Here is a 26,649-nt window from a genome sequence, read left to right as displayed (position 1 = left end):
CAATGAAAGAAGCATAAACAAGAAAGTGAACCAGTCTTCTGGATTGGAGGAGGAAAGCTTGATTTTACTTGGACCCCATCTATTTTAATTTCTCTGTTAAGTAAGCTAGTCTCTGCAAGGGGCATTGCCTGGGAAGGTGGCACAGGAAGTCACGTCATGCTGCCTGATTCCCAGGGGTTGGGAAGGCTCCTTCCCCGAAAGACATATTCTCCACTGGCTTTTGGCCGATTCATATCCCACATTCAGAGATGCTCCAGCTGTGAACGATCTTGGCTTGAGACTGTGTTACACATTAAAAGGTAATGCCTCTGGGAGAATTAACTCTTTACTGCTAGCTTTCTTTTACTTCTTTCTCTGTAAGTATTTAGCTTCATTACAGAAAGCAAGTGAGGAGAAGAAGGAGAAGAACTCATGATACAATGGAGAGAAAAGAATGCTTTCACCAAAATGGAACTGCCTCAAAGGCCACGTTGGCCAACTAGATAGTTTTATGAATGTACAGATCATCTGTTTCCAGGCTGCAGTGGCTGTGGAATATTGACTAGGTCACAGTTCAGGGGACTCGATTTAAAGGGGTACACCCAAGCATCTCTGTAGCCAAATAAATAATTCTCAGCTCTATTTGTGGCAGGGAGGAAACACTGAGATGTCATGAGTTAACTGATGTCTAGGTGGATTGCTCTGGGAGAGCAGGAAGAATGACACTTAATGGAGCTTTTTAAATTAATCACAGAGCCCAGGATAGTAAAAGAAAAGGGATTTAAATTTCCTCATGTAATGAAATAACAGAGATTTTCATTTTGCCCCTGATGCCAAAGACAGGGGAGGTGGAAATCTGATTGCTTTGGTGGGGGTACCTGAGGAGGGGAGGGAGAAGGGTTGCTGAAGGAGGGGTATTAGACATGGGAGAAATTCTTGGTTAAAAGAGAACAGAACCCAGGAAAATGGAGCCAGGCTAGATGCTAAGAAGAGATAGAGAAAGGGAGGAAAAAATAACATTTGGCAAGGAATGCTGGAAGGTGACTGAACAAACATATCTGCCATTCAGTTTTCAATTGCCTCCTTTGCTGTGATGTAATTGCACCCTCCTATTACTCCCAGATCTTGAATGATAGTTGTATGTACAAGAGTCGTGTATGAGAGCTATTTTAGCAAATGAAGAGGAAGAACATGCATCCATGCTTGGGGTGATGGATTTAGATAGAAGGACCACAGCCATGAAGGCAAGGTAGGAATGGGGCAAGGCGAACATAGTTAAAAGGAAAAGCATCCTTCCCAGGAATTGTCAGGAACATAGTGGGAGAGGCTGCACATACTGCAGACACCTAAGGTGGGGACCTGGGACTTCTTCTGGGCTATCAAAGGAAAGGATGACCATGGACTGCAAAACGTGGAGACATTCAGGTGACCTGTATGTATCATATTTTCCAAATGTCTGCAAATGCAACTGCACTTAATAACATAAATATGAACACACACACATATAAACATCTATAAACACATATGTATAACATGATAAGATATATAACATTACTGAATCCACAGGAGTTTTGATCATTATGTATTCTTCTGAATCATGGATGCTACAATCCTGTAGAAGACGGCAACAATCATTAATATTAAAAAGAGATACACTTGAAAAGGTTGGAAGGGAAAGCCTGCAAAATCTCCTTCAACGTTTCCAATACCTCTACAAGAAGTCTGTTCAGGAGGAGTGGATTTAAAATCTGTAGGGAGGTATGGTTTTCCCATGAACGGATGGCTTCTCCCATACTGACCTGCTATAATCATGTTTCCTCCCTGCGCGTGTGCCTTGAGAACCGCTGCACTTCACTTCCTCACTCCCCTGGCACTTTAGACCTTGACATTAAGAAAGAAAATTAAGTCAGTGACAAGAAAAATGTAATGATCCGCTGCTCTTGTGTTTGTCCTTTTAATTTTAACATATGCATTTTCTTACACAGATAGGGTATTTGACTATGATTGTCAGTTATTAACATTCCCCCCTAATTACAACTATCCCATCAAGGTCGGGGTCCCCAAGGAAGCAGCTGAGGGAACACAAACAGCACAGATGTGCCGAATTATACTGCAGGCTGAGAAATTAACTAAAAATGAGTAATACGCTCTCAATTTAAACCTGGCAGGGGGGACTATACTTTCATCCCCAAATTGGAATCAGATTTCCTCTGCTGGGGCTTCTCCAGCTTTTGGCATAGCCTCTTAACAAGGCCAACTTGGTTCCTCATGGGATGATAACACGGGGTTCGAGTTAGACTATGTGGCTGAGTGGGGAAGGCAGAGATAACATCAAGCTATGGGGGAGCCCTGGATTTCAGTTTTATCACCACACAAATGAGCATCAACAGCCTCAATAAAGCCAGCACTATTGGTTCTTAATGACGTTTTCATAATTACAACACTCCCTAAGCATCTGTAATAATTCTTGGACACTTGGTGGGTACATTTGTTTCTCACAAAGACATTCCTTTTCCATGTGATTAAAGGTATCTGTAACAAAGCCTGCTATCACGTAGCCCTTGATTTTTCTACTTTTGATTTCAAGGTGTGATTTCTTTATTTCTCTGGTCTTCAGCCATTTTATTACTAGAGAGTAAGAGATGATAGGAAGGAAGATAAAAGAAATGTGGGATTTATCAGTGATTGTGTCATTTAACACCTTTTTGAAGCATGTCAAGGAGTTGTAAAAGTATATTTTCCTTAGTAGAATCTGGAGCTCTTTGAGGGGAGGTTAAATGTTGTTTGTTTGACGGTCACCTATCACTGTAATGTCACAGTAATTCTCAGTCTTGCCTCAGATTTGAAAAACGCAGAGTACCTTTTATCATAGCAGCTTTCGGGCCCCACTGCAGACCAATTAAGTCAGCATCTCTTGGGGGTGAGGTGAGGACACGAATCATTTCTGAAAGCTCCAGGTGAGTCCAGCGTGCAGGCAGGCTGGAGAGTCAGCAAACTATAGCTAATTCTCCTGCCTAGAATAGGTGTCACTTGCTATTTTAAGGGACTACTAAATCGTCTTAATCACCACCCAAACCCCATGAAAACAGCAAACTGTCATAGATATGACACAGCCTTTATATAATAAATTATCATTAACCTACTCCACAGTTAATTGAATAACGCTTTTGTTGAAAAAGAGAAAAAAAATTCTTGGCACCTATATTTCATCCACTTGGAAAAGGTTCCTGAGATAAGAGCTGATTGAAATGTCCTGGGATGCTTTTGGATAAATGACATGTCCCTGCACTTCTACTTTCAATACATTGTTTTTTAAAAAAAGGGGCAAAAAAAAAAAGGGAAAATAAGAGGTCTCTCTGAATTGGGCAGAGTGGTCAGAATGGATTCAAAGAACATTTTGTCATGGTCAAAATTATTAAAATACAGTTCAAAGAGATATTAGTTTAAAACAACTGAAACCAATTTTATGTATGTCTGATTACTGTCTTTGGCTTCAATTGCTGTACAAAAGAAGTGTAAGGCAACGTTCCCGTTTTTAATTTGTTTATGAACTCCCAGAGAGATTGCCCTTGGTGTCCTTCTCTGAAATGTGGAAATATAGAAATTCAAGCTGACCATGAGCAGCAAGTAACAAAATGGAAGAAACATCCGATTTGCAGGTTGGAACACAATATTCCAGTCTGTTAATAGTTTTCCTACCGTTCACTCTGAGAACCTGAAATTTCATATACAAATGAATATTTCTGGGGAATAATGTGAATATAATCATTAATTGTAATTTTTATTACGTAAGTACTAAGTATGCAACTCCCTGTTAAGTACTTTATATGATCTCATTAAACCTTCACTGCGACTGAGTGAATGAAGTACAGTTATCTCCATTTTACAGATGTGGAAACTGAGGTTTATCAGTTCCGAGTCTCCTAGCAATTTCGAGAAGATTTCCTTCCAATCTGAAAATACTTAAATTCCTTCTGCAGATCTTGATCTAAGAATTCATACTGATTTGCTTCTCTTTATTTCCTTGGAAATTTTCATGTCAGATACAGTTTCACTTGCACGTAGATGTACAATCAAAACACCAAGAAAGGAACGTGAATGTTACTCTGACTCCCAGAGTCATGCATTTCAGGCACGCTGGATTCCAGCTCAAGATGGCAGTCATCCTCTCCGTGCCTTTTCTTAGACTCCACCAGATTCTTAAAAATGAACTAACTGCCTTCTTTTTATATATTGATTAGGTGATACATGTGCTGTTCCAATTTAAAAGACAAACTCTAAATGTAGGGCTTCCTAATTCTGCAAAAGATTTATGCTAAGGTTCCAACTTATTCTTTTCTTGTATTTCACTTCAGATGGAAATATGGTGACATTGGGAAGATTATGTCAGATCATGAGCGTGTGTGCAATGGTTCTATGGAGGAAACTCTCAGGAAGGGGTGAGGAGAGAAGGAGAGGATCATAAAGCAGTTCTGACACATCCCCCAGGCAGCCAGACCCGCATGACAGTAGGGAGTGAATTGTACCCAGACAGAGCATCGTGTGCAGCTCAGTAGATAATAAGCAGACATCTTCACCACCATGTGCCTTTTCCTTACATTGACATCTTTGCCTTGTCTCTGTCCCCCAGAGTCTAATGATCTTCACAAAGCTTTACTATTTACCAAAATTGTTAACCCACTGGCCTGAGTCTCAGGCTGCGTGCTGTGTGGGAGAGAACCGACTGTGGAGAGTAAGAGAAATATATCCATCTTGAGGCTGACTGGGACCTTAGTTGGAGTTTCATTTTAGCTTCTATTTTCTTTCCATTACTTTACAAAAGCATTTAAGAGATGTAAATGTTTACCCCTTAACTCCCAAACTGAAAGAATCAGCACCAGGAATGGTTTCAATAGACTTCCACAGTGGGTTGAGGGTATCTTGTAAAATAGCTTGCTAAGTTTGCAAAAGCTTTGAGGACAGGAATGAGGATAAAACACTAATATTTGCTCAGTCTTTTCACATATCCTCTGCTGAAACCACACGAGGGCCTGGGGGATTTCTTGGCAGAAGCAGTATCGCAAATGGTTGATTTATTGGCATCAAAGGCAGCGATATGAAACAGTCAGGGTCTGCACACTTTCTCCAGCATGAAGTCCAAACAGAGATCTGATTATGTCTGTTTATCTGAAATGTTTTACTAAGTAATTCATTACTCTGAGTTTATAAAGAAATGGGGTTTGGCTGGGAGGGTAGAACTATTTAGCAGAAGGATGGAATATCAACCATGTAGAAGATAATCAGAAGACTGCCAGGGAGTACAAACCACCACAGGCAATATTAATTTTGTCTTCTGACTGTGCCATGAGTACAGGCTTTACAGAAGACAAAAGTCCTCAGGTGTACTGTGATTAGCTTAAACCTGTCTGTCTTCTGCACAGCCCCTCAGAGCCTGCTGGCCCTCAGCCCGTGTCTCTACAGTCCGAGTTTGAGATGTCTGCATCAAATTGGCTCAGTACCACCGAGTCTCCCGCACAGGTATGTTGATGTCACTATATTTGCGGCAGAACTCTCTTAAAAGGCATTAGGATGGAGAAAACCTAGTTTCCAATCCTAGCCCTGTCCTTTCCCAAACTTGAGACTTTGGACAAGTCCCTTAACTTCTTGGCAGCTTAATAGTTTTACAAGTAAAACAGAAGATCTCACAGGGCCGGGGTGAGGCTTAAAGGAGCCCATGTGGGAAGCCCTTGAAAATGGCAAAGTCTGTATGCTAGCTGGCCTCCCTCTTACCCACCTGCCCTCCTCTCCAGCCAATCTCAGCCACCACTTAGCAGCCTTGAGGGAACTAGTCTATGGCAAATCTAAACACCGCATTCCCCACGTAGCCTGCCCTGGAGTCAACAATTAAGATTTGTGGAGCTTTTTCATTATATTCCCCTTCTTTTCCAGAATCTTGGATTTCAGGAGAAAAATACCTAGACTAAGAGTTTAGCTGACAGACTGGAAATTGGAGCAGAAAAGAGAATGTGAAAGAACCACACGAAAACATGCACATTTCTTTCAGGTGAAGTGGAATGTTTTCATGCATATTTTCCATGGATTCTCTTCTTTTTTATCTTTTACCTTTCTTCAAAAAAAATCGTTTCTAAAAATACTTAAAATGTTTTACATCTAAGAAAGAGAGTGTAATGAATAAAGGTATGGAAAATAATATAAACATCTATAAAACCACCACACAGCTTAATACAAAGAGACGTCACCAGTATGTTTACGGCTCCCCTCGCAGTGTGTTTCTTCCTCGTCATAACCACTTTCTTCCCCTATTAGAGTTAACCACCGCCCTACATTTTACAGTAATCATTTTCCTGCTCTGCTTTATAGTTATATTACCCAGAGATGCATCTCCAAATAGTGTCATTTAGTTTTGAGGACTGTTTTCAGGATCTTCAGTAAGGGGCATGAATATTCACTGGAGAATAACATGTCATTTGTAAGTATACAGTGCATCTCATTTGTCATTATCCTGTTGATGGACATTTGGATTTTTTCCAGTTTGCGGCTATTAGGAACAACAATGTTTTAAAAAAGCTTCTGCACTTGTCCTCACGTGCAGGTTTCTCTGCATTGCAGCAAGTCATGCTCAGTCAGAGACTGTGCACATTTTCAGCTTTACAAGATAATCCCAGATTAATTTCCAAAAGAGCTGTAGCCATTGGTAATCTCACCAGCCTTTGTCTTTTCTCTCCATGCTATCACTTAGACTTTTGCTTTTACCTTAAGCTAGACTTATGACAAACTCTTGACTCTAATTCCAGTATCTTGTTTATCTGGCATAGATTTGGGGGCATGGTCTAAGTAAAATTGTCGGTGATCTGAGTGGGTTTACAGGACTGGCCTGTGTATTAGTTTCCTGGGGCCCTGTAACAAATTATCAAAGATTAAATGGTTGAAAATAACAGGAATCTATTCCTTCACAGTTCTGGTGGCCAGAAGTCCAAACCCAGAAAAATGCTCCCTCTGAAGACTCTCAGGGAGAGTCTCTTCTTGCTTCTCCCCAGCTGCTGCTGTCTCTCGGCAATCGTTGGCTTCTCCAATCACCCCAATCTCTTGTCTTTCTCTCTGCAAGGCTCTTTTCCTGTGTCTCCTCTTATAAAAGTACCAATCGTTCAATTTTAGGTCTCACTCTAAGCCTAGGATGACTTAATCTCGAGATCCTTAACTAAATACAACTGCAAAGATCCAACTTTCAAATAAGATCACCTCTCCAGATATTGGGGGTAAGGATTTCAACATATCTTTTTGGAGGGTACAACTCAAACCACTATGGCCTACAACGAGGGAAGGACAGAGGAGAGGAGGGGGGAAATTATTAGTTTGTGAAACAATTACTGTATTTGCTATATAATTTTTGATTGCTTAAGATGTTAACATTTCCCACAGGAGAGCAGTTAAAGAGCTGCCCACTCAAAACAACACACCTGCTTTAAAATGTGTATATATCCTTTGATCCTATTAGGTTCCTTTTACAGACAGGCAAGTAGTTGAAAGAAGTAGGTCAGGGTTCTGGGGCGCTCACATAGGGTACGTGTGCCTCATCTTTGCACCTGAGCCCTGTGGACCTCATGATCCAGACAACAGAGAGAGAATTCAGAAGTTGTCCAGAAAAGAGCCATTTTCCCAAGAGACACTCCGATTTTGTGTGAGTTGGAGCTCTAGTTTTAGTGTCATAAAAACAAAAGTTTTTAAAGGTGAAAAGCTCATCTTATCTGTGGTAATGCGTGTATAGTGGTTATTGGCAGGTTTTAACCAGCAATTCAATTTGTTTAATGGGTATAAGGCCATTCAGAATTTCTTTTTCTTTTTGTACTATTTTGGAAATTTTTGTTTTTAAAGTGATGCTACCTTTGGGTAAAAGTCTTCATTTATTTGGAGATGTGCCTGACTTTACTCTGATACTGAATGCTCTTTATAATGATCATAAACATTATTATCACTAAATATTAATATCTGATTAGGAATTCTCTTATATAGTTCAAATTTGCTTGTATAAAATAAAATACTTAGTGAACACAGCCACCAGATTTACATACTTCTGTGTACTTTTATACATATCTATACTTTTTCTGAGTGTTCAACTAAAGACATATATGAATAATCCCCAAATGTGAATTGACACAGCAGAAAAATCATGTGAAGAGGTTGACTAGAAAACTCAGTGCTATTTTATAACAGAGGTATTTATTAAGATGTGCATCAGTGGTCTAACCTTCATACACTTCTTCTCTTTTTTTTATATACTTCCTCTCTTAAAAAATGTTTCTTTTAATTTCCTTTTGAAGCTGACAGGTTTTATTTATATAACTGGTAGAGAAATTCAACTCTTATTCTCCATATGCAAGGAAGAGAGGAAGACATACATATTTTAATGAAATAGTTAACAGCATGCTTTTTTAATGCAGAAAAATACAAAGAAGAAAACAAGAGTTGGACTACAATTTTCCTGCTCAGATAACCTTGCTGGGATTTTTATTAAATGAAATTAATAATGTATTTGGCTAGAAAATCTAAAAAGGTACAAAGTAAAAAAATACAATGTATTCTCTTTGCCTCAATCTCAATTCTCAAGCTTTCTCCAAAATGTCACTTATTTATGGGTTCTTATGTATCTTCCAGTGGGGAGGGCACTGCATACACTGCATCTCTCTCTTCCCTGTGTATTTTTATTCTTACTTTATAGCAAAAGGATAGTTAGTACTAGATATACTATGCCACTCTTTGCTTTCTTCACTTACATTATGAGATATTCCCATATAATTTCATACGAATCTGACTCATCCTTTTTAATGACTTTACATTGTTTTATGATGTCATCATCCTGTAATTTGCCTAACTCCTGTTGATGGACTGATTGTGCCCAGTTTTAGTCTTTTACAAGGGGAGCAGAGAGAGAGAGAGCGAGAGAGGCAAAGTACACGTTGCCTCTTATGACTTAACCTCAGAAGTCAGGCAGCATCATATCTACTACATTTTATTGGTCCAAGAATTTACAAAGATCCCTTCAAGGTCAAAAGGAGAAAACAAGAAGCGCACATCCTGATGGAGGAATGCTAACATTTCATCCTAAGAAAAGCACATGGAATGGGATGTAAATACATATTGATGCGACCACTTTTCGACAATACAGTCTGTTGTAAGATACGACTCCAGTTTCCGCACGCAGGCGTACACACGTGAACACACGCACAAACGGGCCCACAGGCCCTGATTATAATGGGATTGGGCCTAACTGGGGCTCATCAATTAAGATTTCAATTAGCAAAGGATTATGGGGGTCCTTCTGAAATGTTTGCCTATGGGGATGAGAATTGCTCTGTTCAACCGCTTACAAAGCATGCACTGAATTGCAGTCTGACACCCACTTGAAGGGTGTTTTAAAGAAAAAGGAGTCTAGGAGTCAAAATTGAAAGTGCAAATTGCAAATGCTTCCCTTCTAGAGTGATAGGGCTATAAATACCGAGGCTGTTTCTGTTAAACAACAAATGGAAATGCTCCAGAATCAATGAGAGGTGTTAGCACCAGGGAAAAACAGCATCTTAAATCCTTACGCTAACAATTAAATCAGACACTTTTGACACTTATCTGAGACACTCTTGGCAGTACTTTACCCTTCAGGGCATGATTCAAAAATTCACAGCAGGTGACAAGCAGATTTTGGAGGATCATTAGTTCGGCTTTCTCAGCACTTTCCCCAAACATATTCAATACATTTTGTTCAAACCAGTTTCATGATTTTTGAGCAAAGGCAACCGGTGGAAATGAGTGGGTTTCCAGAAATGGATGCCATGACCCCATGAAGCCAAAGAACTGACCTGCTCAGTAACAACCGAATATTAACAAGATCAGAAAAGAAGTGATTTATCCATGAGACCCCAAGGACAACAGTTACAGTCCTGTGAATCATGAGAAATCTGTCTGGGAGACCATGAAGCCTTAGAGATTACTTACCTCACCATATGTTGTGCTTCTTCAATTTGAGGAGGAAAATAGTTCTCCTGTGATCGTTGTAGCCACGCTGTCTTTCATAAGATATCGAAACTGCTAAACAAATAATAAAATGGAAAGAATATAACTTCAGAATTTTAAGAATCCCATTTCCCTAAGGTGTTCTAAATGTTTTAAGCCTGCTGGATTTAAGGTCCTAACTTGAGACTCTTAGAGCATTGTTCTGCCGTAACTGGACTGAGATGGGTTATGGGAGATACTGACACTGGGAGTAGCCACCACTCACAGCTTTCAAGAGGCACTGGTGCCAATTCCTGAGCAGAACAGCTGACAGTAGGGACAGCCAGTCTGACAGAGGCTGTGTGTGATAGCACTAGAATGCAGGCTGTATCATCCCGACCTACCTACGAGCTGTACAACTTTTATACCTAAACCCCTCTAAGCCTCAGTTTCAACATCAATAAAATGGGAATGATAGTACCTATCACATGTGTTCAGGACCTAGAAGTGTCAGCCCAGAGTAAGGAAGCAGTAACAGTTAGTGTTATTGGTGGTCTCCAGTTCTCTTTACCATTCCATTTGTAGTTACCTAGACAGAGTCCAAAGACTTACAGTGAGGGCTGGAGCCAACTCTAGAAATCCTACAACCTAAATGGCCATCAATAGATGACTGGATAAAGAAGCTGTGGTATATTTATATAATGGAATACTACTCAGCCATAATTAAATAATGCCATTTACAGCAACATGGATGGACAGATGGACCTGGAAAATGTCATTCTAAGTGAAGTAAGCCAGAAAGAGAAAGCAAAATACCATATGATACCACTTATATGTGGAATCTAAAAAAAAAAAAAAAAAAAAGACAAACAAACTTACTGACAAAACAGGAATAGACTCACAGACATAGAAAATAAACTTATGGTTACTTGGGGGGATGGGGTGGGAAGGGATAAATTGGGAGTTCTAGATTTGCAGATACTAACTAATATACATAAAATAAACAACAAATTAATACTGTATAGCACAGGGAACTATATTCAATATCTTGTAGTAACATGGTGAAAAACATGAAAACAAATATATGTATGAAAATGAATATATATATATGACTGTGCTGTACACAAGAAATTGATACAACATTGTAAACTGACTATACATCAATAAAAATACAAAAAAAAAAAAAAAAGAAAAAGAAAGAAATCCTACAAAGTAACCCTGCTGGGAATCTGAGGGTGTGGCCCAGGGAAGTAGAGACCATGGTATAAATACTGTCAGGTGTGCAAATAAACTTAGCCACTTGTGCACCCTCCAAATGGCCACCCTTGTTCCAATCTATAAAAGACTGGCACCCAGGCTTGTCTCTGGGATTTTAGGAGGATGAGAGCAGATTGTGGTGCAGGACTCTGTGTTCTCAACTTCTACGGTCCACTGTGCTCGCTGTTAGGGTCAAGCGTGTGCTCTGTGACTTAGTGGTACACTTATCAGAAAGTTGGATTTGCTCCTGTGGGACCCTGAGGGAGGGCAAGAAGAGGGCAGGTCAGGGTGGCTTCCTATACCATCTAGGTGAGGGAAAGGGAAGGGCAAGTCCCAGACCCACAGCCACTGTTCTCCACACTCCCTTCTATGCCATTTAACTGTAGCTCTGACCTTTTTGGGGAAGGAGCAGTAAGAGCAGCACACCAGAGACTTTCCCCATGTCCACAGCAATAGTCTGAAAGGCAGGAGGAAAATTCTCCACTGTGAGTCTTCTCTCTTGGTCTTTGTCCTCTATGCTACCATCAGAACGGAAGCTCCAAATCTCCCAGTTTCAGTCCTGGAGTAAAAGCTAATTTTGGTGCTGGTAAAACATCCAGGATTCCTGGTTTTCTCTTTGGTTTTGATGCCCATGGCTCTCTACTTTCATGACATCTCATAAAGTTTTTGGTTTTGCTTTGTTTTCAGATTATCCAGAATTTTTGTTGACTTTATCAGGAAACTTATTAAAAACATTCAACATAGACAAAATGCAAGTCCCCTGTATTTACACTTTATCAGGACGTGAGTGTTCAGACATCTTGCAGTTGTTGAGATGGAATCCAGCTATTGCTCATGAAGCACCTGCTGGTTGTGCCACGGCTGTCCCCTGCCCTCTGTGTTCCCGACCTCCTTGTTTGGCCTCCTTCTCCGAGACTTGACAAGAGGGAGGCTGTTTTCATACTACTTTCCTGAAACAGGGAATAAGGGATGAGCTACATATACATGATGGGAGGTGCCTGGAAGAAGGCTGAGAGAACAACGCTCTAATCAGATGATCTCTGAATGACTCAAAACAGGCCATGAACTAATGCAATGGAACAGTGAAAACCGGGGTGAAGCAGAGCTTAGGAATGTCTCATCGTCTTCTTGTCCTCTTGAACAATGCTTTCTCTTTGGGCCACACAACTTTTCCATGTGCTAAGCATTACAGTCACACGTATTTGTAAGATGACACTGCACCACCCTTAGTTCCTTGTGTGAATGCTAATTCTACAGATTTATGGCTGAAGTTTCTAACAGAAAACTTCTGAACACTTACTTGTTTTTCAATATCTCATCAGCCCTTAGTGTAGGTGGCCTCCTTTATTTCCTTAATTTATGGTGCTGCAACAATCTCTTGTATCAGCCAGAATTTATTGAGCATAGTGTTTAAGAACACAGATGGTGCCTCAGATCTATGGTGAAATCCATCCTCATTTAAGAGCTGTGCGGCCTTGGGAGAAAAGCAAAACATACTTTCTTTATGTGTTAAATAGCAATAATTATGGAAAAATGCTTCAGATTTTGAAGATGCTAAATAAAATAATGTATATAAAACGTTTAGCTCATAACTTAATATGTAACAGGTCTTTGGTAAATTAAGAATGTTTCTATTATAAATCACTTCTTTTGGCTATATTGCTGTAACAGCATATCAAATGTTTGCCAATGCTTTTACCTTAACTATTCTTCACCAGTCTTGAGTGCAAAAGAATCTGTGTTTCCCATGGAATTCAGGACAGTGATTCAGGAACCAGGTGATACCAGCTCCAGAGGGACAAAGATTTCATCTGTCTCATTCTCCTTTGCAACTCTGACCCTGCCGTACTGTTCAAGGTAGACACTCACATCTGTTGAATTAATGAATAAACGAATGAGTTACAGAGGGTCCAAAAATATGAATGGACCATGACATTACACATAAAATATCAGAAAAATCAGGAATGATGGTTTTTTACTGTGGGTGACCAAACTCTATTCCAAAAATACATTCACTTTTTTAAAGAATTTTACACAACAGAACATTAATTTAGTCTAATAGTTATCACTTCTTAGAATTTAAAGTACTAAATGTATACAATGTTATAACAGAGAAAATATTTCCTTCTAGTAGTCAATAATCACTCACTTCTCACTTGAATTATTCTTTGCAATATTCTTTGTTGAGAAAATTTTGAGTGTGTAGTTTTAATTTTAATCTATATGGTAGCAAACATCTATGATATCTTGAAATGGACAAATGAACATGAATGGAAGTCTTTTTACTCTTCTGATAATATGAAATGTTAGCTCCAGATTCAGACAGCAAGGACATTTAATCATATGATTTCTACTTATATTTCTAAATTTTGTTTTCTGCCTTATAGGGGTGAGTTTTCCAGGACTATAAATTACCATTTTCTGTTATGAATTCGATTCATTATCCATATTAGTAAAATTCTTTAATCACAAAATCTATGTGACATTTAAAATTTTAAAAGCTAGCGGAGGAAACAGCATGACATGAGTCGGTTGTAGTTAGACAGGCAATTGTTCTATGGAGAACAATCTTACAAGCAAAAAATAGCCATAAAATGACATAATAGGTCAGAGATGCATCTCATTTCCTCTCTGTGTGGGGAACCACCAAAGGAAGTCTTTAATACAATGGAAAATAGAATTTTTTTTTCAATTCATGAAAACAGTAAGTAATGGGGCTTGAAGATTGGAATGAATACTGGAAAATCCTGGTTTGCTTTTTGTTTTCCAACTGTGAAGTGCTGGAGAATTCAAGGACTATCCAAGAAAGCTTTAACGTGTTGGGGGGGTGAGCCTGGAAAGAGATCTTGTTTACTGAGCATGAACCAGGTGTCAGACAGCACCACCTGGCTTCGTAGTCACTTCTTCTGCCTAAGTAAGTCTCACAAGGTAGCTGTACAATTTATTGTAAGATCCTGAGGTCAGGGACCAGGTTTTACTGCACTTTGTACCCCCACACAGAGCCTGGCAAATGATTATAAAAATATTTGTGTACTGGGGAGGGTACAGCTCAAGTGGCAGAGTGCATGCTTAGCATACACAAGGTCCTGGGTTCAATCCCCAGTACCTCCTCTAAAAATAAAGAAATAAACCTAATAACCTCTCCCTAACAAAAAATTTTTAAAAAAAGTTAAGAAAATACTCATGTACTAAATGTTAGTTCCAAATTGGGACGGCAAAGACATAGCCACAGATTTCCATCAAATGCAATTAACAGAGAGAAGGAACAAGATGGTCTCAGGTGATCCACTCACCCTTCCTTTTCAGTAGAAATCAAAGTAAGTGATGACACAGACAAATTTATAAACTGCTTCTTTTTCCCTCTTGTAAAACATAAGTCCCTGAGAATGATAATTAGAGAAAAACTTGCTATTGAGCTAACTGTTTTAATCTGCACTGAATAACAATATCTCACATTTAGCTAACATTTACTAAGTGCCTGCTTATTTAACAAATATTGTTTTAAGTGCTTTACAGGAATTAACTCATTTAACCTCAAGAGAACCTCCTTCTTATTAGAAAGGTTCCATGGTTATTCTTACTTGACAGACCAGAAAACCAAGGTAGGGACAGGCGCCTGAGTTTGCCCACAGCTAGGAGTTAGGAAGGGGCTGAGTCTTGATTCAGCCTTCAGGAGTCTGGTTTCCAGCTCACTTGCTGCTCAGCACCCCCCAACGCTGCACTGGTTTCTGCTCGGCGGCTAAACCTTAGCATGGTCATCTTTCTCCAGGAGCTATTTAGCATATAGATGCTGACTAGCCCTTTAACTTTGTCATCTTTTTAGCATGGCAATCATGCACGCTTAGCACTGAGGATCTACGTTGTTTTGCCCTTGTTCTCTACAAGAGTCTGGACTGACTTTTTAAAGCACGCACACGACGTGGTTGTGCCTGAGCAATGGCAGCCACGTTCGTGCTACAGGGCCATGTGGCTCTTGTGTCTCTTCCTGTTGAATCTGTGCCCTCTGGTCTTTCTGTATTTTCTATCAGTCATTTTTGGTTTGCTTGCCTGGGTATCTTGCCCAGTACCTGTGCCTACTAAATCAAACTTGCTTTTGACAGGTAATTTGTATAGTTTTTTGGGATGTAGGAATCTCAAAAATGTTTTTGTATCTCCAGTGACTTTGTGTGAACTGGATGATGATGGGCCAGAAAATTATTCCCCTAGCCTTACAGAAATCACTACATGGCTGGCACCATGATTGCGGTGGCGGCAGTTTAAATGCTGTGTTTGACTCGTATGCAGTTTGCCAGACTGAAATAATTGTAATAACCTTCAGATCTGACATGTACCCTGTCTGGTGGGTGGCAGATCCCTTTCTAAACATGTTTCCTCATGGAGCAAGTTCCTTCCAGGGTTTATATTTCTTAACTACCTTTTTTTTTTCTCAGTTTTTCTTTTCTTTTTTTCTTTCTTTTTTTGGTTGGGGGAGGCAATTAGGTTTATTTATTTATTTATTTTTTTAATGGAGGTACTGGGTATTGAAGCTAGGACCTCGTGCATGCTAAGCATGCACTCTACCATTGAGCTATACCCTGCCTTCCTTAACTACTCTTTATAGTAAACATCATCCCATAATGGTTACATTTGCTTGTTAGCAGTAAAAGGTGTGTGTGTGAGTAAATACAAAAGTACGTATTTACTTCATATCTGTTTTCACTGTATCATCTAAGATTCACTCATCCTGCAAGGATCAGTGATGCAGAGTAATATATAATCAAAATACTAAGTAATTTTGTTAATTTCAGGGGGAAATGCCTGATTTATCTGATTCATTCACATGGTCATTTAAAAAATTTTAATTATCTGGATAATTTCAGTTCCCCATGTTACAACTCTGAGTTCAGAAAAAGAAAGTGTGAATTTGGGAGATATAGGTGCAGATATGTTGCCAGTGATTGATAACTAGCAAGTATTTAACAAAGTCAACATGGTGACTTACCATATTCTTTCAGTCTTAAAAAATGCTTAAGAAAATAAGCATTATTTTTTCCAAAATTTTGGAAAGCATAGGTGTTATGATGTCTGGCCTGTATGGGATCTAACCACTTCAAAATCATGCACACAAACAGCTGTACTATGGTTTTGTGACAGGTTTTGAAAAATAATAAAATCTAGGCCAATCATAATTCTAACAAATGATCCTTATGTTTATTTTCTCTGCTGTCAAAATTTCAGAGATGTTACATAAAGTGAAAACTGGACAGGGCTTCTGGTTACCATCAGACCTTTGGAATTTCAATAGAAACCAGAAACTGTGTAAAAAAAAACTTCTTAATATTTTATGACCATGTTTAACGTCTCACAATTTTTTTTTTCAGAAGGTGTGTTTATTATTTCCTATCTGACTTTCCTCAGAATGTAGCAGTAAAATTCTGAAAATGAGAAGAGTCCATAATATTTAGCCCAGGTCTCTCCTCTGAGTTCCAGATGCACAAATACAGCTGCCCTCGTGCTGTGAGCCTGTGGGTAACGCTTACAGGTTAGCAGTGCCCGCAAACCACAACAGGTCTCTTGCTTCCTCCCCCAATTTCCACTGAAACCTGCTCTGACTCTCGGCCTCCCCAACTGAGAAAAGGACACTGCTATCCACACAGCTGCCATGCCAGAAGCCTTATTTACACGTTTGTGTCCAAGTATATAGTCTACCGAGCGCAAAGAGCATAAAATGCCTGCGTTTGAAGCATTTGGTTCAAGAAATCTCTACTTATAAATATACTCGTGGTCCTTTTCAAGATACCAGAAGGTTCCTTTGGGACCCTGAGGAGTCAGTGATTTCTAAACCTTCATCAAGTCCCAGCTCCTCCTCCTCTATGATTTTTCTTGAGTCTTTTCACCGGCCTCCACCTCCACCGTTCTCACCATGGTCATCAATCACCTGGCTGACTCCAGTAACTTTTCTGCCTACTTTTGCGTTTGCCAATTCTTTACCTCCACAGATGATCTTTAAGAAACCACAGCCCTGATCACTTCACTCCCCTTCTTCGTTCCCTTCCCTTTACACTTAGAATAAAATGGAAACTCATTACTGGGGCTTACAGTGAAAGCCCTTAAAGAGTGGAGGTCGCTTGTAACCCTTCCAGCCTCTGCTTCACGATAACCCGGGCAACCCTCAGTCCCGCTCTGCTCCCTCACTTATGACATCCCTCCCCCCTCACCTCCATTCCCTCCCCCACCATTTCTTTAAAAGCCCTTAAGGCCTTTTGCTTATGCTGTTCCTTTGGTATAAATGCTTTTCCACCTCTTCCCTCCTCACTCCCACCCCACACTCACACCCAGGCCTATACATCCTCTTCACGTGGCCAGTTCATTCTCATCCTTCCTTCTCAAATTAAATACTTCCTGGTGATGAAGCTTTTTCCTGTCTCCAGTCTAAAGGGCAGCTCCCCAGTTACTCTGAGAATTGTGCCCTTTTCTTTTACAAGAGTTACAATTTATAGATTAAGCATTGCATCTAGTTGTGTATTGCCTAACTCCTCTGCCAACTGAGGCTCTATTAGGGAAGGACCAGGGATGTTATTTCATTCCTTCCTCCCTCCCTAACAGCTAACAATGCACCTAACATGCAATAAGTACTTGGTAAATAATTGCTGAATGAATGAGTAAGTCAATGAATGTGTACTTGTCTCTGAGAACAATGCAAAAGGGAAGAACTGAGAGAAAACAGAGGGTGGTTTGGACAATCCCTCTGGGGAGAAGTTAAACCTGAGAAAGAGGCTGTTTTGTTCTCAACTGAATGCATTTCAGAAATGGATCTGGAAAGGTCCCCTGTTTCTCTGAGCCAAGTATCACTCTGAGAAATGTCTTCCCAGGATATCCCTGGAGAAGAATTCAGCTGGCAAAAGTCAGTTTCTCTCCTGGTTGACTCACATGTCCTTTGACCCCACAGTCCATCTTATTCCACAGGGTCTGGCACCAACTGGGGGGAGAATGTTATAGATATCTCACTCATTTGTTTCTATGATTCTTATAGAATTGGTAGACGATCCAAATCCTGGAACACAGGGCAAGCTCAGCACAAATGACAGGATACAGTGGGAGGATTAAAAGAGAGGTGATACGAAACATTTTTGGAAAGAGTATGAGGTTGGACTCTATAAATAATGATCTTTAATTTTTTATTTTCTTTCTGTTTGCATTGCAATTTACATCTGATAGTCCAAGCCTTAGTAAAATTTTGTAAATACTTAACCTGGTGTTGACTGTGCTTTGGAAAATTCAGGGAGGATATTGGGTCAATATTTAGTGCCTAGCCATATAAGGCAGAATGGCAGCAGCCCAGGGCAGGGTTGTGATGTGGAAAGGGGTATCCAGCAAAGATGTTCAGAGCAGCAGATCAGAGCAGGAGCTGACAAATCACAACAGGATGGATTTGTCCAACATGTCACCGTTCCTTAGGAGCTGTAGAAGTACAGGGGAAAGAAAGCTGACATCCGGGGCTGTGGAGGATGGGGCATGTTCCGTGTCAGTTGGCATTAAATAGATGAGTGATCCTGAAGCTTAGAGAATGTAGGGACATTTGGGCAACTCTCCTTGGTCACATGATAAAATTCTCTCACTCAGACATTCCTACCTCAAAGTAGATCTCAACTCACAAAAATTCACTGCATTTTGGGCTGGATACTTTTTGTTTAAAAAAAGTAAAATATCTGGCTGAGTAAAATATCTGGACCACCAGTCAAGTACACTTTGGGCTGAATTAGCTCAATTTTCTTTCCTCAAAGTGCTTAAAGTGATCCGTCAACTTAGGAACTGGGAAACTGAATGGGCACCCCGGGGGGAGAGTACAGGGAAAGGTCATTTTGACCCCAGTGCTCTGTCAGAATGTATGAGGGGGACAGGATTCGGGCTGTTAAGAATCAGAATTACAAAAAGGAACTGGGTATCTAAGGTGTGAGGCAGTGAAAGAAGACTGGAGAATGAGAGGTGAGATTCTGCCAAAAAAGGAAATTCTGCTGACTTTGTAATTTTGCTTTTCTTATATTCAACCATCTTTAACTGTCAGTGATGTAATTTGATGCAGTGGCTAAAACAGCCCAAATAAAGTCAGCGCCACGACGTGTGGATATTTCAGAGGAGTGAGAGGGAAAGAGAAGCTGTGTAATATGTGGCCCAACTCCCCACATCACCGGGAGAGCCTGCTCTGCAGGTCTGACTTGAGTTCTGAATAAGAAGGATGGGGTTGTTTCTTTGGCTTTGCTGGATAATTAACCCAAATCATCTGTTTATTTCATGAAAGACTGTGCCTTGATCTAAGAGGAAATACTTTAAGCACTTCTTTCCAAGTAGACATGTCTACATGTGTCATTTTTGGTTGGAATATGAGCTCATTGAAAACAGGACCTACCTTTATATTCATGATTTAGAACAGTGGGCAACGTTCACCAGGGGCTCACTGTATGCCAGGGCCTGAGCTAAGAACTCTCCCTGAATATGTCATGTCAACATCCCTACAGTCCTTCGAGGAGGGTACCATAGCTACCCCTGTTCCACAGACGAAGAAAGAGGTGTTCTAAGAAGTTGGGAGCTTCCCTAACCTACCCAAGTCCTCACTGCTAGTGAGGGGTCAGCCAGAAGTTGACTAGGTCTGTATGAGTCCAAAGCCCACGCCCCACCCACTAGGCATTACTGCCTTAGTGGTAGTAGCCATCACTACCATTATGTACCATGGATATACAGTAAAATGATCGAGAGGACAAGAGGGCCCTCAGTGTTGGAAATACTAATCTAGTGGATTGTAGTTCACTCACAATCACACACAGTCAGTCCCAATGACAATATCTGATTATGGTGAGATGTGCAACAGTGTCCTAGGCTTGAAGCCATCATTCTGGGAACTGGCCCTGGCTCCTGCTGTGAGTCCTTGGACAAATCATTTAGGCTTCTGTGGCCAAGTCTCCACTTCATCTGTGATATAAAGGAATCAGATGATTTTATCAATAAGAGAGCTTTTTCAGCTCTAGCATTCCAAGAGTCTACAAATCTTATGAGAATATGATCCCCTCCCTTCTGTAGCACATGGAATTAATTTGCAACGTGTATTGTGGCAAACTCTGATGTAGCCTGCCTAATGATGTGGCCCAGCATAGGTCTCGTAAACGGACTTGGGCCAAAGAAAAAGAAAAGTGTACCAGCTGGCAACTTGGCAGCAGAGAAGAACTTGCAAAAAGGTAGACAAGAAAATATTTTTTTCCTACTGTTGCTCTAACACATTTCCCTTTGGTGTCTTTTCTCTCACAGATTATTTCAAGTTGAGAGCCTCCCTGAGTTCTACAAAGAATCCACATCCTGGCTGATCACAGTTCTCCCAGTGACCAGTCCTCTGTAAGCAAGTCCCATGGCTGGAAAAGCTCACCAAGAAGCATGAAGTGCAATTTGTATGTTCATTTTTTATAAATACCTTTATATACTCTGAGCTAAGGAGCCAGATTCTCTCCAGGTAGGGTTGCCAGATAAACTATAAGATGTCAAGTTAAATTTGAATTTCCAATAAACTAAGAATAATTTAAACATCCCCCAAATCTCATGGAACATATTTGGAATAAAATATTGTTCTTTGTTTATCTGATATTTAAATTTAACTAGGTACCCTGTATTTTTGTTTTCTAAATATAGTAACCCTTCTCATAGAAGGAAAGACATTTTATTTAGCTTTTTGGGTGGGATTTAGGTCAAAGGTATTACAAACTGGAACACCAACAGTTTGTAATTGTATGTATTATTTTGTCCATTTCAATACTCTGGTGTGAAACACCTGCCGTGCTATCAATGTGTTTTCAGTGGGTGAATTTGTGTTTAAATTTCTCAGGTTATGAGTCTCTCATTTTTAAAGGAAAAAAACCCCCACACAACATGAAACTCATTCATACAATCAAAGAGATCCTAACCACTGATATGAGAACTTCTGAAAGAGGTAGCATATTTTGGCCCACATCACATTGTGCTCTTTGAACTAATTGGGAAATATTGTATGCACGCAGGCTTTAATGGAAAAATATGTTTCCCCTTTAGGGTGATTTGTCTAATTGGCTATAGAAATGCTTTTTCTCTGCTTCAGAAAGCTTTTTCCCATTGCTAATGGTACAGCTTCTCCACCTTTCCCTCACCGTCAAAGCCAAAGCTATGCTGAGCTTACTGAACTCTGTTCAGAATTCTGTGATGAAGCCAGACAAGATCTCAGACTTAAATTCAACTTGAAACAAAGCATTTCTCCTTTCTGGGCTGCAGTTACTGTCTCTAGAAAATGTGCTGGAAGAGATCACCTCTAAGATGCCACAGTCTGCCATTTACTGATTCAAAGCAGGGATGAGCCTAGGGAACAGGAAGAGGGTAAACCAAGAAAGCAATGAATGAGCTTTTAGTTATGGTTCCATTTCAAGACCCCTCCTTTCCCAGACCTTTTGGCTATGGTGAGACTGAGCTACCCAGGGAATTTTTATATATGTTTTCCTCATTCAATAATAAATACCTTCTAAATTCCAAAGAATTTAACATTTTATGATGAAAACATAAAATTTAGCTGTAACATTAGTGAGTCCAAAGGGGTATTTTGTCTAGGTGGTCTTAATATCTAGGGGTTGAATGCATCTTAATGTTTTGGTAAAATGTTCAGGCTGATGCTTGGCAAAGGAAAGGTGAGATACATGATGTCACACAAATGAACAGAGAATCTAGTTCAGGTAAATCGATTAAATATGGAGAGCCAGACAATTGTTAAGTCAGGAAGCAAATGAGTCACAGTGACTCATATTTTCACATCATTGCAAAGACAATGCATACAGAAGGACAGTGTGTGATCTGTTCTCACCCCAGGTTCATCTCTAGTCTCTGACCTTCACTACCCTTCACAGCATAGATAGGACAGTGATGTCATAACAGGATGCTGCAGGAAAAGAGGTAAAAATAAAAACACTGATGTCCTTCCTCTGCTTAACAGTCAACGCTCAAAGCTAAGAGAAAGTGTGCGTCTCATTACTTCCTTTCAGAGGGTGAAATCAAGGTTGTTTCAATGTATTTTCCATAAATCTATGTTGGTGAGAAAATGGTTTTTGTTTCAAACCCAAAGGCATATGGTTAATGTCATTGCAAAAGAGTTAAAAGCATATAATACCTCCTAGCAATAAAGATTCTATATTGCTACATCCATAGCAATGATTTGTAGTTCATGTTTCATCTAAGAAAGAACATTAATTTATTTATTTGCTTAAAAGTGCATTATTAGATAGGTCACTGTTTTGCAAAAATTTGATATGCCTTTTAAAATGTGAACCATTAGCACAATAACACTTCTTCCACCTAGTAAAGTCTAAAATACCCTTTTAAAAAAAGTATATAGAGAATGGCCATAATACCCAAGGCAATGTACAGATTTAATGTAATACCTATCAAATTACCCAGGACATTTTTCACAGAACTAGAACAAATAATCCTAAAATTTATATTAAATCACAAAAGAGTTAAAATTGCCAAAGCAATACTGAAGAAAAAGAACAAAAATGGAGGAATAACATTCCCACACTTCAGACAATACTACAGAGCCACAGTAATCAGAATAGCATGGTATTGACACAAAAACAGACATACGGATCAATGGAACAGAATAGAGAGCCCAGAAAGAAACCCACACTCCTACAGTTAGTTAATCTTTGACAAAGGAGGCAAGAATATACAACAGAAAAGACAATCTCTTCAGCAAGTAGTGTTGGGAAAGCTGGACAGCTGCATGTAAATCAATGGAGAATACTCCCTCACACCTTATACAAAAATAAACTCCAAATGGTTTAAAGACTTAAACCTAAGACAGGATACCATAAATCTCCTAGAAGAGAACATAGGCAAAACACTCTCTGACATAAATCATAGCAATGTTTTCCTAGGTTAGTCTACCACGGCAATAGAAAGAAAAGCAAAAATAAACAAATGGGAACTAATTAAAGTTTTAAGCTTTTGTACATCAAAGGAATAAACAAAAACAAAAAGACAACCTATGGACTGAAAGAAAATATTTGCAAATGATGCAACTGTCAGGGCTTAGCTTCCAGAATATACAAATGGCTCCTAAAACTCAATAACAAAAAAATAAACTCGATCAAAAAATGGACAAAAGACCTAAACAGACATTGCTTCAATGAAGACATAACAGATGGCCAATAGGCACATGAAAAGATGCTCAATATCATTATCAGAGAAATGCAAATGAAAACTACAAATCAGGTATCACCTCACACTAGTCAGAACTGTCACTATTAAAAATTCCACAAACAATAAATGCTGGAGATAGGTGTGAAGAAAAGGGAGCCTTCCTACACTGTTGGCAGGAATGTAGTTTGGTGCAGACACTATGGAAAATAGTACAGATATTTCTTTGAAAACTGAAAATAGAATTACCATATGATCCAGCAATCCCACTCCTGGACACATATCCAGAGAAAACTCTAATTCAAAAAAATACATGCACTCCAGTGTTCATAGCAGCACTATTTACAATAGCCAAGACATGGGAACAACCTAAATGTCCATCCACAGCTGACTGGATAAAGAGGATGTGGTATATTGATACAGTGGAATACTACTCAGCCATAAAAATAATAAAATAGTGACATTTGCAGCAATATGGATGGACCTAGAGATTATCATACTAAGTGAAGTAAGTCAGACAAAGACAAATATCATATGATACAACTTACATGTGGAATCTAAAAAAGACACAAGTGAACTCATTTACAAAACAGAAACAACTTCACAGACATAGAAAAAAAGCTTATGGTTACCAAAGGGGAAAAGTTGGGAGGGATAAATTAGGAGTTTTGGGTTAGCAGATACAAAGATACAAACTACTATGTATAAGACAGGTAAACAGGGTCCTACTGTTTAGCACAGGGAACTACAGTCAATATTTTGTAATAACATGTAATGAAAAACAATCTGAAAAATAATATATATGTATAATTGAATCATTATGCTGTATACCAGAAACTAACACGTTATCAACTATACTCAATTAAAAATATCAAATCACCTATACTTCAATTAAAAAAAAAGTACATAAAATATATTTCACTCAACCCTGTCCCAAGGAAGAGGATGAACAAAATCCTTGGAGCGGGGCACTCCTTGGAGTGGGACGTGCAGCCCACAGGGTTACTGTCAGAGGTAGCTCTGAGAAGCTAAAGTCACCCCTGCTGGGCCCAATGGATCTTTGAAGTCCCTTCAGGTTTGAGATTTGCCTAATTTTTCACTTCCTCTCTTTTCCCTTCTCGTCACTGGAAATAACAGACAAGTGACATAAAAGGGAATAAAACTTGTCACATCAATAGGGAAAAAGTGCCCCAGCCATTCCAGTGATCATTTATCAGTTACCAGGTGGGTGGTTATTGTTGTAATTGTTTCATTTTTAATTTTTAGTATCTCCTGGTTATTTCCTTGAGAGAGAGAAGTTTTTTTAAAAAAGGGGGTGGGAGTGGGGAGGGAATGGCTGATTTGCTCTGATATCCTCTAACAGTGTGTTCCTATGAACTTTTTCTGTTTCACTAGTGTTCTAAAGAGGTATCTAATGTAGTTTTCAGTTTAAAAAAAAAGTAAAAAGTAACTTTCTGGTATCTGATTTTGAGTTTATGCTGAATTTTTGTCTGTCTTTTAAAGATGATCCCTCATTCACATCGCCCTCATTTTAACCTAATCAGTGTAAGGAAAAAAAGAAATACAGTAGCATTGCATTTTGCCTTCTGGATTTTTTGGGTACTGATTTCAGGATTCAACACTTTATGAGGAATCAATGTTTCCCTATCACTGTCACCAACTAGCTTTGTTTGTGGGACGAAATTATACTCAGCATGAACAAGTTCTTCCAAGGGAGAGATACTTCATAATTCTTAGAGGAACAATGACCATTTCAAAAGATTTTTATTTCAATGTTTGCAGTTTGGCATCGTACTGAACTTCTAAAGTATAGACCTGTATATTCTTTATTAGCTAGCCAGCCATGCATACATACTTGTAAAACCCAAAGACATTCAGTATGAATCTAACAGAAGGAAAACATGGCATTCAACTTCGTCTTTATTGTATTGTTATCCAGTGTTCCTGGGTACCAGTATCTCGTGATAAAATTCTGAGGTTATGTCTAAGGATAACAATGTAAGGTTTTGATAAATAAGAGACAATATTAAATAAGTATAAACTAAGTATTTTTAAGTGGTAGTATTAATATTTCAAAATAAAAAGATGGCCCAAACTAGCAAGAGATTAGAGGTATAGACTTCTGTTTTACACACAGATTACTCTTCAGATAGGTAGGGATAGTCACTAAAAAAGCTGCTGGGGAAATAATTAAATTAGTCCTATGCCAGCAAGGTGAAGTGAAAAACTAAAATAGTTATCAATTTGAATCAATCCACCGTATCTTCTACCTCCAAAGATAAAAACAAAAGCAAAAATAAACACACAAATACAAATACCAAAATTAAGACCTCAATCATCAAACATTCCAGATGACAGACATTTAGAGGGCGAAGTTCTTGTCTCTGCCTTAATAGGAAAATAAATGGCCTTTGAAATAAAATTAAATGTTGATTTCTTGTAAAAGCATTCTTGTGAAGACCAGAAGAAAGCTAGTGGCTAAATCAACAAATTTTCAAACATTTTGTATTGCTTCTGCGTCATATTATACATTATTTCCAGCAATAAATTGAGGTGAAAAAATATGGAGTTGGCATGAAAGCATAATGGGACACTTCTTTATACACTTTGTTCCCTCAGTAATTGTTTGAGAATTCACTTCTGCAATTTACATTGAAAACCTAATAACATATGGACTGCTTTTCCCTCTTGTATTGATATATTTTCTCTTTGCTAGCCAACCCTGCTTCCCAAACTCTCTCACAGTCTTCTGAACAAAAAGAGGTAGGACTAAACATGAGGGGATCTTTTTGTCTCTTGTAACTTTGGTCTAAATGAACATTCTGAATAAATAATCAGCAAATTGGAAATCCAGTTTGAATGGTCATGATTGACACCTTAGCGACATCTTCTGAAACACTCATGACCTGTACTTCATGGCCCAACTGGTCTCTGTCTTTCATTCTGATAATTCCAGTAACTCATATAATGAAGACACGGACCTCTTTCTGCTCATCTTGCAATGTCCAGGCCTCAGAAGTCTGCCATGGTCACACTAGTAAGTCCCAGCTCTATATGCAGTTTGACCTAGCTCTGGCTGCAAGCTGTGAGGAGCATGTTAAACTTGCTAGAGGCCCCTGTTCTTGTTTCTCTGGAAGCCCAAGACACAATGCAAGGCAAGCCTCTTCTCAAGTCCCCCTGCTTTTTCACTCTTCCCATCACTCACAAAAAGTCAGAGAAATTCAGAACAAGATTATACCCCCATAGGAACTAACA

At 39.2% G+C, this 26,649-nt stretch overlaps 1 long non-coding RNA gene across 1 annotated transcript in view; it reads right to left on the bottom strand.

The window, feature by feature from the left end:
* The window catches only part of LOC106728943, a 345,556-nt gene that overhangs the window by 171,174 nt on the left and 147,733 nt on the right, over nt 1-26,649 (bottom strand). Inside the window, exons 4-7 of the long non-coding RNA XR_001365214.2 lie at nt 12,917-13,088; nt 12,518-12,691; nt 9,964-10,056; nt 1,779-1,860 (exon numbers count right to left, since the gene is read on the bottom strand). This is a non-coding gene — a long non-coding RNA (uncharacterized LOC106728943). The remainder of the gene's footprint in view (nt 1-1,778; nt 1,861-9,963; nt 10,057-12,517; nt 12,692-12,916; nt 13,089-26,649) is intronic.

The sequence above is a fragment of the Camelus ferus genome, chromosome 5 (assembly GCF_009834535.1).
Source record: "Camelus ferus isolate YT-003-E chromosome 5, BCGSAC_Cfer_1.0, whole genome shotgun sequence".
Classification (NCBI taxonomy): domain Eukaryota; kingdom Metazoa; phylum Chordata; class Mammalia; order Artiodactyla; family Camelidae; genus Camelus; species Camelus ferus.
This window is presented reverse-complemented; position numbering and strand designations above follow the sequence as displayed.